Source organism: Podarcis filfolensis (genome assembly GCF_964270895.1).
Source record: "Podarcis filfolensis genome assembly, chromosome: 11".
Taxonomy (NCBI): Eukaryota; Metazoa; Chordata; class Lepidosauria; order Squamata; family Lacertidae; genus Podarcis; species Podarcis filfolensis.
In genome coordinates, this window is record NC_139613.1 from 3563244 (window position 1) to 3575002 (window position 11759).

General features: G+C 44.1%; 1 long non-coding RNA gene across 1 annotated transcript; it reads right to left on the reverse strand.

Annotated features, from left to right (window-relative positions):
• Positions 1-8753: 8753 nt before the first annotated feature.
• On the reverse strand, positions 8754-11269 carry LOC310744497. The gene is made up of 2 exons (XR_014539566.1): positions 10255-11269; positions 8754-9833 (listed from the first exon to the last, which is right to left on the reverse strand). It is a non-coding gene; the product is annotated as an uncharacterized lncRNA (long non-coding RNA).
• Positions 11270-11759: the final 490 nt, after the last annotated feature.

An 11759-nucleotide genomic window follows, 5' to 3' on the forward strand; every position in this document is an offset into this window, starting at 1 on the left:
TCCTCCAGCACCATAATTCAAAAGCATCAGTTCTTCGGCGATCAGCCTTCTTTACGGTCCAGCTCTCACTTCCATACATCACTACTGGGAAAACCAGAGCTTTAACTATATGGACCTTTGTCGGCAAGGTGACGTCTCTGCTTTTTAAGATGCTGTCTAGCATCTTAAACTCTTTAGTTAATTTAATTCACCTGTACGAACAACCAAACGGGAGGGACAGCACCATGTGGGCGTTGTTTTTTTTTTTTGACTCCTCTCGCGATCCATAGCTCAGAAGCCACACCGCGAAGACTTTCGGGAAACGCAGTCCTCCTTTTCATTCTGTTTCACTCGGTGGCCGTTCTGTAGGGGGAGGAATGGAGAGCAGGCACTACGACTCCCAGAAGGCAATGGGAGAGCCGGCTCCTCCTCCTCCTCCCTTTCTCCCCCCGCCCGTTCCGAGTCCTCTCCATTGGCCGGCTCCTCCGACTCCGTATCTGGGCAAACCCCGGTCCCCGTCAGCCAATGGGAGCCGAGAGTCGGGCGCGCGGGGCGTGGCAGGGCGGAGAGACGTTGGACTTGGCGGTTGTTTCAAATGGCGACGTGGCTGCTCGTTGGAGTAAGGGCCGTCTCTTTACCTCAGGAGGGGCTCGCGGCGGGGTCGGCTGGGAAGCGTCGGGAGGAGAAGGAAAAGCGCGGGGGGGGGGGCTAATTTGACGGTGGGCCGATAATAAACGGTGGCTGAAATATATTCAGAGTCGCAAAGGGATTTCATGCTCTTTATTCAGCTCATAGTGGTGAGGAGGAATGAATGTCCCCTCAAAGTATCTGCTTTATATACATTATTTACACAATGGGCCCCACATGATTGGCTAATTCCGGAATTCTGCTGTAAGCCAATCAGGTTGTGGATTCACTTGTATCTGGAGCATGATTGGGTGGTTCCTGCCAACCAGTCATACTGCTGCATTGCTCTAGGACCAATCAGACTGCTGCATTCTGAATCCTATTGTTCTAGGACCAATCAGACTGCTGCAGTTTGGATCCTATTGTTCTAGGACCAATCAAACTGCTGCAGTTTGGATCTTATTCAACTCAGTACATAACAGTGGCCAAGGCTGCCATGGTTCCTGAGCATGTGCAGAGAGCCGCCTCCGTTGCCTCAGGAAACAAGCCCCGCCACTTCATGGATAATGTTAACACCTTAACCCAACTGACAGCAACTCTAACTTGTGCTCTCTGCTCCCATGAATTATTATTTTTTGTCAGACCCAGGAATGATTCTCTTTTGTGTGACAACGTGTTCTCTGTATTTGCCCTTAGAAGTAGAAGTTAGTGCCATGTCAAGAAATACATTTCTTGAAGGTAGATGAATTTTCTATGACTGATTTCCTTCATGTTTCATCTACAAGCAGTTCTTTTTTTTCCAGGCAGATGGTTCAATAGAATTGTTGCCACCCACTCCTTGGGTGCTGGCTGGGTCCTTAAAATCTAGAGAGAAGCTGGGGCTATGCCAAAGCAGCCACCCCACATTGATATGTAGTGAATTACATACTATAGGATGCCCCGAATGACAGAAGGGAACTTGCTCTAGTTGCCTTGTGAAGAGTTTAGGAACAAGGCAGCAAAAATTACGCTCCTCTCTGGTCCTCTCCCTGATCTTTGGTTCTATGTTGTGATGGTTCCCTGTTCTAGCCATTGAAATATGGCATGGAACTTGTCAACTTCATGAATGTTGAAGAAATGGTAGGGAGAAGGATAAGCTAGTTGCTCATGGAATTATAAAACTTTATCAAGTACCTCCAAAGCCTTTAAAAATCTGTTTGGTATACAAAATAATTGAACTTATTCTTATGAAACTGTTGAGAATAGTCAGGAAGCTGATGTGATACCTGGGGTCTATAAAAAGACCATTAATCTTTGGTCTATGGCAGCAGTCAGCAAACTTTTTCAGCCGTGAGCCGATCCACTGTCCCTCAGACCTTGTGGGGGGCCAGACTATATTTTGAAAAATAATAATGAATGGATTCCTATGCCCCACAAATAACCCAGAGATGCATTTTAAATAAAAGGACACATTCTACTCATGTAAAAACACGCTGATTCCCGGACTCTCCGTGGGCCAGATTGAGAAGGCAATTGGGCCGCATCCGGTCCACGGGCCTTAGGTTGCCTACCCCTGGTCTATGGTGTAACCATGCAGGACTCTTCAAACCAAGCATTTGGTCCCTGTCTCCTGACGGGAAGAGGAATTCCAAGGTGCAGGGTGCTTGGTGTTGGGCAAGGTTATTCTTGGGCCTTCCCAAGTCTGGGTTGGTTTATTTTTGTTCATTAAGAATTTTTTCCTGGGCTCCTTAAGCACATTTTTTCCTTTTTTGATGCTGCTTTCATTTCCTCTTTTTTTGTGGGAAGCTTCAGTGTGGGAGGTGCTTTGTAAGAACAACTCAAAGTTTTCCTGATCTTGTCTGTTCAGTCTCTAGGTATTTCCACAGAGAGGAATTTTAGAGCAAGACACCTGCTGAAAAGTCAGAAAGTGGAGGTGAAGGCAAAGGTGCCTGTAGCTGCTGCTCCTGCTCCAATGGATGCCTGGAAAAGCGCAGGCCAAGCGCCTGGGCAGCAGGTCAGTATGGAGAAGGGAAATGAAACCAGAACTCTTGAGGCTGCAATCTGTGGCAGATTTAACCTGCAAGTCCATTCAACTCAGCAGGACTGTTAGTTCACCCCCTCATGTTAGCTCACCCTCTATATAATGCTAATGATAAACCAATTAGTCCTCTACTTCTTCTTTTCCCTGAAGCCGATTTGTCTTACAGGGCAAATTGGAAAGTGTGAAAGCCCTTGTTTCCAAAGAGGAACTGTTGCCCAATTGCTGCGTCATAAATCAAGATGTGATTTGATTGGGTGGTGCAAATGAAAAGTACAGCATTATTTCAGAAAAGAACTGATATCTCAATTTGTTTTTATTGTTTTGTTTCCCACCCTATCCCACCCAAGGGTTGAGGGTGAGCAGCAGGTATTACAAATGAAACATGTCTCTCTAAAGGGCTCATGCTCGAAACGGAAGAGATAAAACAACCAAGAAGCAAGTCTAAGGCATCTAGGCATCTTTCTGTCTTTTTTTTATTGTGTTTCCATGCTGACTTTGGATGAGGGAGCAAAACAAATATTGCAGGCTAGTAACTTTTTGACTTATTTGTAAGGCTAGCTGAAGAAGTACCCTTCTCTCCTTTGCGTACAAATTGGATGCAGCAGGATGGAGAACTACTGCTGCATCCTTGTTGAGCTCTTGTCCTGGCAAGAGTACAGTTATGGGGCTGTAGGATCGCGCTATACTAGTTATTAGAGGGTTGAGTTGTTGTCACATCACCAGAGAAATGGATGGCTCTTGCACAAAGCAGAGACACAAATGCCTAGACAAGGGCTGGGATCTAAGGAATGCCCATGCTTATACAGTGGTACCTCGGGTTACATACGCTTCAGGTTACATACGCTTCAGGTTACAGACTCTGCTAACCCAAAAAGGACAAGGAGAAGGGGACGACAGAGGACGAGATGGTTGGACAGTGTTCTCGAAGCTACCAGCATGAGTTTGACCCAACTGCGGGAGGCAGTGGAAGACAGAAGTGCCTGGCGTGCTCTGGTCCAGGGGGACACGAAGAGTCGGACACGACTAAACGACTAAACAACAACAAACCCAAAAATAGTGCTTCAGGTTAAGAACTTTGCTTCAGGATGAGAACAGAAATCGTGCTCTGGCGGTGCAGCGGCAACAGGAGGCCCCATTAGCTTAAGTGGTGCTTCAGGTTAAGAACAGTTTCAGGTTAAGAACGGACCTCCGGAACAAATTAAGTACTTAACCCGAGGTACCACTGTATGCATGTCTGTATTGTGTACCGTATGTATGTGTTTGTGTTGAAACAGTTTTTAAAATTTAAGCTCCAACAGGTTCGCAGTAGCGGCTTGTGTGAGGTGTGGCAGGTTGTACATTGGGACCTTCTCTGCAAAGATCCTTCCCGAACCTCTAAACCACTGTTTTGTTCAAGCATTAGTCATTAATTACTCTTGGATTTCATCTCTTCATAATCCATTAATTTATAGTTCATTCTCAGTATTTTTGTTCTGATGCTGCTGTTGTTCACTGTGGAGAAAGGTGCTATTACACGACTGAAATTGAGAATATAATGGAAGACTCCCAATAATAATAATAATAATAATTTATTATTTGTACCCCGCCCATCTGGCTGGGTTTCCCCAGCCACTCTTGGCGGCTTCCATAGAAACCAAAAATACACTAAAATATCACAGATTAAAAACTTCCCTGAACAGGGCTGCCTTAAGATGTCTTCTGAATGTCAGGTAGTTATTTATCGCTTTGACATCTGATGGGAGGGCATTCCACAGGGCAGGCGCCACTACCGAGAAGGCCCTCTGCCTGGTTCCCTGTAGCTTTGCTTCTCGCAATGAGGGAACCGCCAGAAGGCCCTCGGCGCTGGACCTCAGCATCCGGGCAGAACGATGGGGGTGGAGACGCTCCTTCAGGTATACTGGGCCCAACTCAGCTCTCTGAAGGTGCACATTGTATTAGCTGTGAAAATTCAAGACTTAGCTGTTACATGCATGCAGAGAGCTGAAGGGAACTGAGCATTTATGTAGCATGAAATGCCCTCTGGCGGACAAGGAGTGCAAAGTTAGCCAGTTCTTACAGTAAGGGAGGATGACCAAAGCACTGGCAGTGACATTTTCATTGCTGCAGTAACCTGAGGTTTTCAGTTTCCTTTGGTCCCTGCACAGTAGCAAAGTGGGGTTGATATGGCAGGCACATTAGTTCTATCGACTGTGAGGGTTTTGGAGCTCCTTTTAAGTCTTTGAGCAGCATCAGCTTTGACCGAGCTGTCGAATGCATGTTGAATTGTGAACTGCATAGGATTGAACTAAATGCTCAATTCTGAAATAACCACAGAGGAAAAAAATTCAAGCATTTTAAATCTTGAATAGTACTTACTGAAATGATAAACAATTTCCCCCCTATTATTATGACTTGCATTTAACAAGGTTGCCTTTAACATTTACATGTCATATTGTATTGATAGTTATATGATATATTCATGGGTTGATTTTTGTACACTTTTGTCAATAGCACCTTGGGCAGAGCAATCTTTTGCTCCTGGAAAAACTGCATTGTCAACGAATTAATAAATAACATCATTAATAAGGATTAAAAAGGGGTCAAATTGGTTGGTTTTTTATTGTTTAAAAACTTGTGTTCTCTTTAGTTCTTAATTCATCTGGGGCAGAATATATAGCCTGTGGCTTTATTGTAGATTCAGAAACACTTCTTCCATGTTAATGATTGCTTTTTAAAATGCTGGTTTTAATTTTCAGGTCCCAGACAAAGTAGGAATGAAGAGTGCTTCTCTGAAGGATTTATGTCCTGAAGACAAGAGGCACTTGGCAAACTTAATTAAGGAGCTTGCAAGGTGAGGATAAACTGTCTGATAATGCATCAGGTTTAGGATGAGACTCTTTTTCCTTTTTTTATAAATATTTTATTAATTTCCAAATATAACAAAAATAAAACAACATCAATACAAAGTCAATAAACAAAAAAGTTGACTTCCCCCTAGTCCCTTCCAATGTTTATCAACATACCACATGCCCAGTGTAAAATAAAAACTATTAAAATTATTGTTCATTCATAATGTAATTACAAGTAGTCCTAGAACCCTGCCAATGTATTAACCTGTGTACATTTCTTCTGTATATATGCAATAAAGTCCTTCCATTCTTCCTTAAATTCGTTGCCATCTCTTTCTCTTAGTTTCATTGTCATTTTCGCCATTTCAGCATATTCCATTAATTTAACTTGCCAATCTTCTTTGGTTGGGACACCTTCTTTCCAATGTTGTACAAGCAATACTTGTACGGCTGCAGTCTCATACATAAGTTCTTTTGTAATCTAGGTATATCTACTCCTGTAATTCCTAGTAGGAATGCTTCTGGTTTTTTGACAAGAGTTATTTTAAACATTTTTTTCATTTCATTATAAATCATTTCCCAATAGTTTTTTACTATTTTACATTCCCCTTACATATGAAAAAACGCCCCTTCCGTTGTTTTACATTTCCAACACTTATTTTCTTTAGATTTGTACATTTTTGCTAATTTGACCACAGTTAGATGCCATCTATACATCATTTTCATATAGTTTTCTTTAATCGCTACACATGCTGTAGATTTAATCCCACTCTTCCATAGTTTTTCCCATTCCTCCATCTGAATATTTTGTCCCACATCTTGTGCCCATTTAATCATGACTAAGATGAGACTCTCTTTCCAATTACTGTTATGAAATTTAAGCATTCAGGTTTATTAAAAGGATATGACCACTCCTTGCTGGCACAGGTATGATCAAGTAGGGCACAGAGCGGTTGTCTGCCTCTCTCTGTTACAAGAGACTGCTGTTTAAGGAAGGCCTTCAAAGGGTTTCCTACAAAATTTGTCCCCATTGTGTCATGGATGGCCTGAAAAGTTGTGCCCTATCTCACTTTGCTGCTTCCTTCCAAGCACCTACAAGTTCTTGCTTTGGACTGTGACATACTAACATGGGGCCTGATAAACTTTTGTGTTTGGAGACTCTGTGTGAAACCAGCACCCATGTGGTCCTGAGTGCACAATCCCTCCCAAAGGATCTTTACACAGAGTCACACAGAGTGCTGTCCTTAATGTGTGTATCTGAACCCTCCCAAACGACAAAGGTGAGTCCACATGAAAATAATATAAAAAATAAGAAATTTATTATAAAGGCAGCAGCATACACACAACTCTAGGCACATGTAAAAGCCATATTCTAACTTTCTAAAATAAGCATTCTAAATAAGGGTCCAAATTAAACAGGGGAAGTTAATTAGAAAGATAGTCACAAGTTAGTTCTCTTGGCACCTGCTGGAGTGCTCCTGAAACTCTGAGTGTGCACACCTGTGAGTGTGCAGGTGATCTGACCTGAGGTTGCCTGACTCATCCTGGAAGTGACATTGCTCTGTCTAGTTTGTATTTTCAGTTCTACGGGATTCCCAGTTGGTTGAAGGAACCTGGCACCAGAATCTTAAAGCGGAGGCTTCAGGCCCTTTTGCTTACTAATTATCCCATTGCCATTGTTGCAACCTAGCTTCCTGAGGAGGAGTGAATTGTTATGTATCTTCCTGACCTAGCTGGCAAAAAGGTCAGGGATAGCCAGAGGAACTGTGTCTTTCCCCATTTAAACTGTCCCGGACTCTCCCGAAGGGAGAATTGCCCTGTGCTTGGATCCTGCTTGCGAGTTTCCCACAGGCATCAGGCCAGCCCCTGTGAGAGCAGGATACCGCACTAGATGGGCTGTTGGCTGGATCCGTCAGAACTCTTCTAATGTCCTTATGTCCAGAGGGATTCCAAATAAGCAAACCAATCAGTGGGCCATTTCTTCTCTTGCACGATGACCTCCTTCCTCAAGAAGTTCCAGAGCATGAAGAAGGGCGGAGCCCAGGTGAGGTAGACCAGAAGCAGAGTCTGAAAGGGCCTCAGTGCATCCTTGGAGCAATCTGTGGTGCTGCAGTCTCTGGCCTGCTGTTCCCTGGGGGCTCCTCCTCTGGACCAGGCCAGGACACCTGTCAAGGAGCTGTGGGGGGCGAGCACAGGCCATTCATGGGGCAGGAAAGAACACGAGGCATGAAATGCAATTAGCTTTTATGTGCAGCAAGCAACAACAGCACAGTTCCTCTGGCTTGATTTGCTCCAGCTGGAGACTGAAACAGACCTCAGAAACTCACTCTGGATGCCTCCCAAGCAGACGGAGACTGAGGCGAGGGGGTGGGCTCGTCCTCTGAGCCTGCCTGGCCTGTCGCTCAGCAACTGCAGGTCTGTCCTCAAAAGGGATGTCAGGGGGGAGGAGAGCCAGCAACACTGGGACTGCCCAGCCGCTGAGCAGCAGATGCAGTCTCCAATACATAACATTCCAATAGATAATAAATTTTCCTTTCTTTTTCCTACTTTCCATCCCCTTTTCCATGGTGTTTCTTTATTCTATCACATTGCTGCACCCCAACTTCACTCTTTTGTATCATAGCAAAAATACAATCATCTCTAATTATTTCCATTGCTCATAGTTCAAATCCTGCTCGCGAATTTGTGATATTATATTATTTCTTCAAATAGTCCCAAAAAGACTTCCATTAAACATAAAACAGTCATGGTTAAGTTCTCTTATTTTAGCTGCCAGCTTTGTTGATCTATTCTTTGCTTATCCATTCTTTTCTGCTGGGAACTTCTTCATTGTTCCATTTCTGTGCATAGAGAATCCTAGCTGCTGTAGTTACATACACAAATAACCACTTTTTTTTTAACTTCTAGCCTTATAACCCCAAAAGCTTCAGTTTTGTTTTGTTTTTTTCATTTGAGGGGTATAATCACTTTGAACAGATAAAAGTCATATATCGTTCCCCAAAATTCCTCGTTTTAATTCAGGTCCACCACACTTTCTCATCCTGGTCTTCTTTTATCTTCTTCCAGCTGCCCATGATTGTCAAGGAGATTTACAGACATCTCCACAGGATCCCAGATGAAAAAAGACACTTATGGCAGTGGCCACCTCACATCAAGACTGCAGTGTGCAACCTCGTCTCAAAACGGAAGAACTCAGTGGTAGACATCCTTCTAGAATGTGAAGAGTCTTTCAGTGCTTACGCAATCAGATTTATCGTCCATCCCTCATGATCACTGATTGCAATAAAGAAAATGACATGATTGACACATATCATTTTCCTTAGGCTTCATATTGCCACATATCTCAAATATTGATGGCACTGAAGGAATTCGGCCACACAGTCATAGCTAAAAAGACTGAGGTGCTTGAGGTAAGGGTGCCAAATGAAAAAGGAGCATTGCAAGAGTGTAGGTCAGCCATCCCCAACCTGGTGCCCCTTCCCCATCCATGTGTTTTGAACTGGAACTCCCATCAGCCCCAGACAGCATGGCCAATGGTTAGACACGATGGGAGTTGTAGCACAACAATATCTGAAGGGCACCAGGTTGAGAAGATCCTGGCAGATTGGGTCCTTCGCTGCTGTTTACATTCACACCAAAGCATATGAAACAGCCTCTGGGTTCCTATTATCTAGAAAAACAGAGCTGTGTTGGAAGAGAATGAATCCTGCCCCAGGGTTCTGTCTTGGGCCTGTTGTTGATCACCTGTTTTTAAATAAATGCCTTGGACAAAGGAAATTGAGGGGATGCTCAACAAATTTGCAGATGACACCAAACTGGGAAGGGTAGTCAATGCCGCAAAAGACAGAATCGGGGTTCAAGATGACCTTAACAGATTGGAGAACAAGGCCCAAACTTACAAAACGAAATACAGTAGGGACAAACGTCAGGTTCTACATTTAGGCAGGAAGAACCAGATGCACAAATATAGGATGGGAGACACGTGACTTGCCAGTAGTATGAGTTTCCTGGAGGGAAAAAATGAATCTTGTAAGTCTGCAGAACAACTCCACCACTTACTGACTACTAATATTTTCCCAACTGCTAAAAGGTCCCAACTGAATGGTGACTTCTTCCTACTGCACTTAAGGTTTCCAAACACACTTTTCTCAATCTTTCTGTCCAGAATATGGTCGAGAGGAATGCCTGTACCATCCTTTCCTATGGGAAAATGGCGTTTGGGGCAAAGCAAGATGACATGTGGTCATTGTGACAGAGGTCCTCTTCCAGTTCCATAGCGTCAGGAAGGTATGGCTCTCATTTCCCCATGGACTCCTGTTTGTTCTCTCGATTATACTGTATTGGCCCAGAAATATGCCACATCTGCAGATAAGCCGCACCTTTAAAATTCGGGGGGGGGGGGGAGGAAAAAAGACATATATAAGCCGCTCCCTTAAAACTGGAGAGAAAACGAAAAAAGTCAATTAGATTCAGGGAATAAAATACTGGTAGTGTTTTTCTTTTTTATCATATACCAAGCAACCGCTGGTGCGGGACCCCCGAGCGCACTTGGTGTGGTGGTGGGGTCAGAGATGGTGTCTCCAGTTCTCTGACATGCTGTGGGCTTCCCCCACAACAGGAAGTTATAAAAGAGAAGCCGCTGGGGTCTTTCTCTGTTTCCGTCCTCCGCCAAGCTATGGACACAATCAGCCACATGACATAAGTATGGGGAGGTACTTATAGTCTCCCTACAGGTTGTCATTGCCCCACCTATTTCTGGCACTTCCCTTGCTGCTGGGTGCGTGTTGTACCAGGACTTACCCATAATTATGCTCCACAGCTGCTGAATTAGCACTTTTCCTGTGAGTTTTGGATCATTTCCTCTCCCCTTCTTTCTCTTTCCTCTTCAGTGCCTTGCGACCACCCATAGACTCACAGCTCAGGTCAGAGCTAGTGAAGAGAACCATACGGAATATATTCTCACTGCCATCCCTGAAGCTGACGCTCAAAGCTGGGACTACCATGCGAGCACCAGAGAGCCAGATGACTGGACCTGAATGGAGGAAAATGGGACTGCCAGATTAAAGGATTTGAGGGCAAAGAGTCTGAGCCATGAAATAATGCTTCCAGAGACACTTGACCAGGCTTCCTCAAACTCGGCCCTCCAGATGTTTTTGACCTACAACTCCCATGATCCCTAGCTAGCAGGACCAGTGGTCAGGGATGATGGGAATTGTAGTCTCAAAACATCTGGAGGGCCAAGTTTGAGGAAGCCTGCAACTTCATCCATCACAACAGGAAGTTATTGAAGAGGAGCCACTGGGGTCTTTCTCCAGCGAAATCCTTTGCCAAGCCTTGGAGACCATCATACGCATGACCTAAGTACAGGGAAGTACATCTCAGTCCCCCTGCAGCTTGTCACTGCCCCATCTATTCCTGGGTGCTGCTTCCCTTGCTCGTTCCTCAAACAGAAGCTGGCTGCTATGAATGCACAACCTCACTGTCTATCTCCACACACGGCAGTTGACTGCAAGGGATTCCTGCAAGGAAGCACAGATTGGATGCTGCTTGTGTGTGTGTGTATTTGTTTGTGGTTGTTGCTGTTTTTGTTTTGTTTTGTTACTTTTGTTGAAATTTTAATAAAAATTTAATACAAATATATTTAAATTTAGAACCTTTTTAAATGGAGCTTAAATTTTAGAACCTTTTTTTGACACAAACACATATATAGACAATACAGACATGCATATAAACATGGGTATTCCTTAGATCCCAGCCCCTCTCTAGGTATTTGTGTCTCTGCTTTGTGCAAGAGTTAAAAACAAACATCCATTTTTCTGGTATAGGGTGATCCTACAGCACAGGGCCCCAGCCCCATAACTGTACTCTTGCCAGGACAAGAAGAGCTCAACAAGGATGCAGCAGCAGTAGTTCTCCTTCATCCTGCTGCATACATTTTGTACACAAAGGGGAGAAGGGTACTTCTTCAGCTAGCCTTACAAATACTGTGGTACCTTGGGTTAAGAACTTAATTCATTTTGGAAGTCCATTCTTAATGTGAAACTGTTCTTAACCTAAGGTACCACTTTAGCTAATGGGGCCTCCCACTGCCACTGCCGCGCGATTTCTGTTCTCATCCTGAAGCAAAGTTCTTAACCTGAGGTACTATTTCTGGATTAGCAGAGTCTGTAACCTGAACCATCTGTAACCCGGGGTACCAATGTAAGTCAAAAAGTTACTAGCCTGCAATATTTGTTTTGCCCCCTTCTCCAAAGTCAGCATGGAAACACAATAAAAACTGCCTTCTTCCATGATGGATGGTGGAG